Source organism: Pholcus phalangioides, unplaced genomic scaffold (assembly GCF_987345545.1).
Source record: "Pholcus phalangioides strain wild (caught in Gottingen) unplaced genomic scaffold, Ppha-v1.0 ptg000009l_1, whole genome shotgun sequence".
In the NCBI taxonomy this organism is placed as follows: Eukaryota; Metazoa; Arthropoda; class Arachnida; order Araneae; family Pholcidae; genus Pholcus; species Pholcus phalangioides.
The window spans coordinates 40467869-40475370 of NW_028301602.1; positions in this window are offsets into that span (position 1 = coordinate 40467869).

Here is a 7502-nt window from a genome sequence, read left to right on the forward strand (position 1 = left end):
ACCGTCACCGTCCGGACCAGGGCTGTGACGGATAACAGAAATCTCTTAATACAAATGCATAGTAACGTGATTTCACTGCGGGCTTAGGACGAAAATGAAAATAAAATCTTTTAAAAGGGAATAATACGTACATATTGCATTTAATTTTACAAAACAATCAATATAAACTTAAATATAAGAGTAGCAATGTACAGAAATGTATTGTAATACTGTAAACCTACGTTAGCGTACTCTAATATAATCAAAACTCTAAAATGATATCGTACTCTAAAATAATCTGTCATCTCCATTTGTGTCTTCGAGACTAGCTTTCTGTGCGGAAATGTTCCGTATCTTACGCAGAGGTAGGATCTGTGTTGCTTTTGCCTCCTGTTGCATTTCAAAGGGGTCATTCAAGTATTACGTTAGCATCGAAGGAGGAGGGGGTTTCGGATTTGCTGACTTTTGATGACAAAAGGGGAGGGGGTTTGAAGGTTGCTTACGTCATCAACCACCCCTTTTTGAAGATATGAAATATTCTAAGCTGCTGACGAAATTCTCCTGACGGGGGGGTCAGTGTTTTACAGACATTTGCTGACAAGGGGGGGGGGGGTCAAAAATGGCTGAAAATTTGCTTACGTAATACTTGAATGGCCCCAAACCAGTCGATGCACTTTGATAACATTGTCTAACAACTCTGTCACGACTGAGACCAGTATGTAACGTAATAGTGACTGATTGCTGAAGGGTTTGCGGCGAGCCAGATCAAGCTCAACTCCTCCGCTACCGACGATTAGTCACTTCCGCCATCATACAGTCTACATTTTGCCTACAGTCACTTCCGGCTCTATACAGAAGGGTATAAAAGTAATCTGTGGACTATTTTAAAGATGTCTGTTTGTTGATACTCACGCACTTTTTAGAGGATGACGGATAACAGAAACTGACGATTAATCGAAGTTTTTACTGTGAATCCAAAAAACCACGTGCTTTCAAAAATTTAAATATGGAAGCATTGCCTGTGAACTATTATGCCCAAAAAGGGCTTGAATGGACCAAACAATTTTTTCAGAATGGGGTTCCACAAAGCTTTTTTACCTCAAGTTGGAGCTCATATGGCCGAAAAGCAGTTGTCGCAGGAAGCACTACTGTTGATGGACCATTCCCCGACACACCCCTCTTGTGAACTCAGAAGTGATGATCACCATCATCAGATGATTTACTGTACATATGTATTAAGAGATTGCTGTTATCCGTCTATTACCACTCACTGCCCTAGTCCGGGCGGTGACGGTTGATCGAAATTTTACTGTATTTTCTAGTTTTTATTATTTTTTTATTATACTAAGGATATGTATCAAGGATATTCACTCTATCACCAAGGATATTGGCGTGACTAGCTAGACAGTCCAAAGTCTCTACTGAAAAAAAAATTCAAAAATGTTGCAGCCATCATCAATCTCATCATTTTCTCAAAGCAAAAAAAAAGATCTGTTAAAAGGATGAAAATATTTTAACTCGTCAGCTTGTATCTCGTAATACGCATATTGTGTTTTTTACGAAAACGCATCGGTTCGTAGAATTTTCTGGACATCATCAAGATTTTTTCTTTTTTCTTTCAACGATATCAACACTCATTGAAGGTTACTTTCAATGTAAACATTACGTATAAATATGGCTCTTTTCCATATTTCTTTGTCCTTCATCAACCTATCTGATACCAGATAACAATAGTGTTTATGTACGTGTTAAAAACTGCCAAAGCCCGAAATTGGCCAATTCGTGAAGTGGCCGGCCCCGTCGCGAACTATCAGTATTTCGGGCTTTTTTTTAAATAAATTTATCACGTATTCCCCAAGAGATCTTTTCGATCTGTCCAGGGAATTTGTTAATGTTAGCAGACACATCCATGCCCGAACCGGGATTCGAACCCAGACCTGCACCTTTGGCAGTAATATTTGGCCAAGAGTTTTGGCCAAAGTGCGAATTGCAGAAATGATTCTGACTTTGGCCTTAGATCTTCAGCCAAATCTCGATGTGCTAATGTAAGACGGCCCGATAGGAGCCAAATCCATTTTTTTTTTCACCAACGTGTGATACATGTCTATATATACCAGCTGTATTGGATTAGCTCCATGTGACGAGAAAGAAAAAAAGTGAAATTTTGGAGAAAAAATTATAAAATAATTATATAAACAGAGTTTTTCTGCCAAATGTTGGAGGGGAAAATGATTACCGCATCGTGACTGAGGTTTGATGAGTTGCCATAACTAATGTGAGCAAATTATCACGAAAAAATATGCCAACTTGACGATGATCACGAATCATGTCTGGAGCCCTGTCAGCCTCTTCCCGTATGTTGGTCGTGGTGCTTGTTTCTTAAGTATATTAAAATGCTGTAAATATGTTTCAAACTTAAGGTCGCTATTTGATTTGGCCTCGGGTGAAATAAAACGCACGGAATGTAACTGTTCTTCTAGGATGTTTTAAAAGCGTATAAAGATGTCACAGAAACAACAGGAAATACGGATCTGAAACATGTTTCTTCGGGAATTAAATTTTAATAATGAATACCCTCCAACCGAATTGCGTAAAATTCTGCTTCCCAAACCGTCGTAGTAGGTATTTTCGTACCTACATACTTGCTGTGATTTTTCACTTAAAAAAAAAGTCAGGTAATAAGTGTGGTTATCAAAAACCTTCTATGAGACTAACTGTCAATTTAAGAGCTGCTATAGATATTTTTCCATCAACATATGCGAATTAAATCTCCCATTAGTATTTGGGGCAAAACAAAACATTTTCTCACAAAATCAAGAATGTGTAATTCTCAGTTTTTTTCTCAATATCAAAAAAAAAATCTAAAAATTATATGCAACATCAGGTGTTTACAAAATGGCAGAAGAATTGAAGCAGCGTGAACTGAAATAGCACACGAAAAAAAAATAGTATGGAAAATGTATACCCCAAAAAATATATGATGATAGCCTTAAAAGGTCATCCGTTACACTTGCCATGGCAAGTCATCTTACCTTGAGGTTAATTTCAAACTACACAAGCGACTACTATAAAATCCTGAAGGGCGCGCAGTTTTATGAAGTGTGTAATGAAAGGGACACACGTATTCATGTTAGGAAATAAGAACCGGTTGTACTTGCCTTTTTAATTAGAGTGCGATTGAAGTATTTATTCTTAACCATTTTTTTTATATTATACCAATAAATAAGGGAGATGAGAGTGGAGTCAAGAATGGGGAAAATCTTTGACCTTCCTTCTCTTACAGCTCAGTCACTTCTAGAAATTTAAACGAAAAGAGACACGTGAAAGAATCTTTTCATGTCATTAACAACAAAAGGACGTACAGTACGAGTATCAACATAAGGATGATATTTTTCCAGCCAAAATCGAACACATTAAACTTTAGAAAATTTGAGAGCAGCACATCAAATCAGAACAGCTTAATTTTGTCACGATAAATGGTGAAGGGGGGCCACAGAGAGCTGTCAAGAAATAACGTTCTCAAATGAAATACAGTATGTTGGGAAAAAATGTGGCCTCTTTCAGAATCCAGCATAGCTGTCTATCTATGGAACCAACAGGGTCATCTTATACCCTGTCCCCATGATTGCCATGGTCGGGTCCTAATGTCCAGGGGGGGGACCTACATAATGAGATTTGCTACTGTAATTTTTGAGTGCATGTAAATATGTCAATTGAGTATATACATTACAATAAATGTGACAAATTCGGTTATTATACGGGGTGATTATAAAAAAACTATCCCGACATATGGGAAAAAACTATGGGCCCCTAACTATCATACCATTCACAGAAACTGAATGAAATTTTGGCGTAAGGTATTTTGAGGTATGCGCTCAAGAATGATATGGAAAACAACAGTGTCAATCTAACGTTACGGTTACAGTGAGAAAATTTCGAAAATATCAAATGGCAACACCAAGTTTTTTGTATTGGAATGCGATCTCCATACTGAAAAACACTAAATAGCGTTGGAATGGCACCTGTAGCACGAAAATCCCCGGAGCTAGGAAAGGAAAAAGTAAAAAGGACTTTGCCGTGCACCAGAGCATTAATGTTCGTTTCATTCGTCACACCGTTTCTTCGGCTGAGATCCCAGCCTGATTAGTCCTCCACAAGGTCATGTGGAAAACACAATAAAATGCTTTATTTTATGCTGCTTCTCTGTCCTTATTGGTTGGTCCTCACTTTTAGCCTATCTACCGCCGGTGATTTTCATGCTACAGTTGCCGTTCGAACGCTATTTAGGGTTTTTAACAATGGAGATCACATTCCAATACAAAAAACTTGGTGTTGCCATTTGATATTTTCGAAATTTTCTCACTGTAACCGTAACTGTTAGATTGACACTGTTGTTTTCCATATCATTCTTGAGCGCATACCTCAAAATACCTTATGCCAAAATTTCATTCAGTTTCTGTGAATGGTATGATAGTTAGGGGCCCATATGTCGGGATAGTTTTTTTATAATCACCCTGTATATAATAACCGGTAATTATGCATAATCACAGAGCATTTTGGTAAGCTTGATAAATTTCCCTTAACTTATCACTTTTACCGGTGATCATGCATGTAAGGACTCCTAAACGTCGTTGGTAAGTTTAATAAGTTCTAAAACAGTTATCACTTTTACCATTACCAGCGATTATGCATAACACCCAAGCGTCACGTCGTTGATAAACGTGATAAATCGTATTATATGATATACTACTGTACATATATGATACTTCATACATGTATTGAATCATTATTGGGGTCCGACTATACTAGACTCATTTGGAATTTTTCTATGAAACGATATTATTGATTATTTGCGTACTCAAGTTCAAGTTGTGAGTGAAAGCGTTGAGAGTAGCGCTTACGAGAAATTCTTAAACTTGGATACATGCGCGCAAGCATGTTTGTATGTTACTCACATATAATATGTTTATAACAGATGGCGCAACCACATCACCACGAGCAGCAATTTGTTTTCCAACCAAAACAGAACCACTTTTAATAAGTATGCATTTTTATTTGCATAATTTTGGTGCATTTCAACGGGGGGTATTTATTTTTTATCAGGCATTGAATGTTGCTTCACCCAGTTTGTTTGTTTTTTAATTGAAGAAGGAAGATATATTGCCTAATTTTTTTAATAAACTGCCCCCAGGGCCATCTTAGCGCATGGGCTCGCCACTCACGGCCCGTAGGGCTTTCTCAGGTGCATAGGATCACGCCACAATAATAGGATCAGGTGCTATGATAAATAGCAGGTAACACTTTGGCAAACGTCTCATTTTTCCAAGAGGAAATTTGAGCAATCGGCAAGTGCCACATAAGTTTAGGGTCTCTTTAATGACTGCTTTGCCCCTTCCCCTTCCTCTGAAGGCGGAGTTTGGTTGCCAGTGGGCTGTACAGGTTTTACCGCCATCCACCTATTGTAGTCTAGTCTTCTTGACTACTCATTCCTCCAAATTAGCCGTCCTGGACTATAGCCACTTTGCCCCCCCCCCCTTTCCGACACCGTAAATATGCCTCTGTGTCTAAGTCACTCTTTCGGTCGGTCACATGCTTTCATACCTTCTAGATCACTCTTTTCGCCCCCTCACTCACCAGGTTATTCTTATTTACTCAAATGCTTGCACACTCTTTATGTTAGTCATCCAAGTGGTCGGAATTTTTTTTAACGACGCTATTTCATTAAAATTCAAAACAAAGAACAGCAGCAGTAGTTGCGAGTCAGTGCCGCAACTAGAAGCTTGGTCAGCAGGGGCAAGCATGCGTTTTGGTGACCCTTTGTAATGTTAAAAGAGAGGTAAAAAGTATGAAATTTGGGCCCCTTCTGGTCCAGCGCCCGGGGCAGTAGACCCGCCTACTCCCCCCCCCCCCCCCTAGTTATGGCCCTGTTGCAAGTATGCAGAAAAGTAGCAAAGTTTTCTTCTTTCCAAGATTACCGAGGTCTGGGAGTTTTAAGGGTTCCGTGACTTTTGATCATGCGGAACCTCTAAAAAGCTGTCATGAAATCCCAGGGTTTTACGGAACACCAGTTGAAAACCCGTATCCTACAGATTTTTGTATGCGTGAGAACATTTTCAGAGCCCGCGGTTGTGTACGAACTTCAAGAGAACATTTGTCACATCATCAGGAAAAGTCGGGTGGGATGGGAGCTTAATTGGCAAAAAGAACAAAAACCTTGCTAAAAAGAGGCTCGTGCGTCACCAAAAAACTAAAAAAACAAGCACGTGGATTTAAAAATCTTGTTGGATCATTAAGAGACGGAGATCATGTATATGAGATCGTGAACATCCAATAAAGGTGCAAACTACCAGTTTGGATCCCTCTCCTCCAAAAATATCAGTTTTCTCCCTCTGAAAGAAATTGATGGCTACGTCTATCTTTTGGGGGGGGGGGGTTCGTCTATGTTGACGTCTGTACATAGACGAAACCCTGGGTCCACACACCCATTAACTCTAGTGTGCCTCCTACATAGAGTACACCTAGAATACATAGTAGCTAGGCGGCTTTGTGTAAACACATCCGCCATCTTTGAGCGAAGTGTGACTCCAGTAATATCACTGTAGCCGAGGGGTTCTCAACCCCTCTGTTCCAAAAAGCCCCTTGGAACTCCGTATGCACTTCCTGGGGATTCCGCGGTGCTCCAAGTCAATAAATTAAATCAATAAATTTGATGAACAATTTTTTTGAAAAAAAGGAGGCCTATGACAGAGGCGCTGACATTAAGAAAACATTCGGGGGCTTGAGGGTTGCCAGTTCTCTGTATATACGGGGCTCACTCCCTTATGCAGGATAGGGGGAGTGGTGTGCGTTGCATTGTATATTCACTAATTATTGAGGGGCTCAGCTCCCTCGTAAAATTTATTCGGGTTTGCTCAAACAGCATCGATTCCCCCCCCCCCCCGTTTCTGACACCTATTGCGTACGGGGCTCCACCATAGAGATTATAGACTAAAAAAAAGCTCCGCGAGTAAAAAACTCAAAATGCATACTTACCATTCGTGATAGAGTCCATTTCTGACACTACGTAGTATCAGAAACAACATCTAACCGTATACGGTTCCAATTAGTGCGGTCTTAACGCATGAGCCGACCCGGGCCCGCCCTACTGAATTGAGTTGGCTGTGGGGGAGGGGGCCTCAAGAGAAGAAAAGATCTCACGAAAATATGAAATCTGGTTAAAATTTTCGAGAATTTGCCAGTAGGGCCTCAAAAAAAATCACTTTGGTCTGGGGCCCCATGATGCTCCTAAGACGGCCCTGGCCCTAGACCAGTGGGTATGGGGGCTCCTTGTGTGTGCTCCCTCAAGTTTTTTCAACATCTTCGTTGTCAAGGTATGCCTCATCAAAAGAGTGACCTTTGCGTTGACTTAAGCGCTGTTCTCTTCCGAATTTTTATTATTCAAGATTTCTCAAAATTTATGTGTCTAAATGAAAGGCTGGACTCCGGCCCTTACAGCGTGCAACCCGCGGGTGCACCGCATCGCA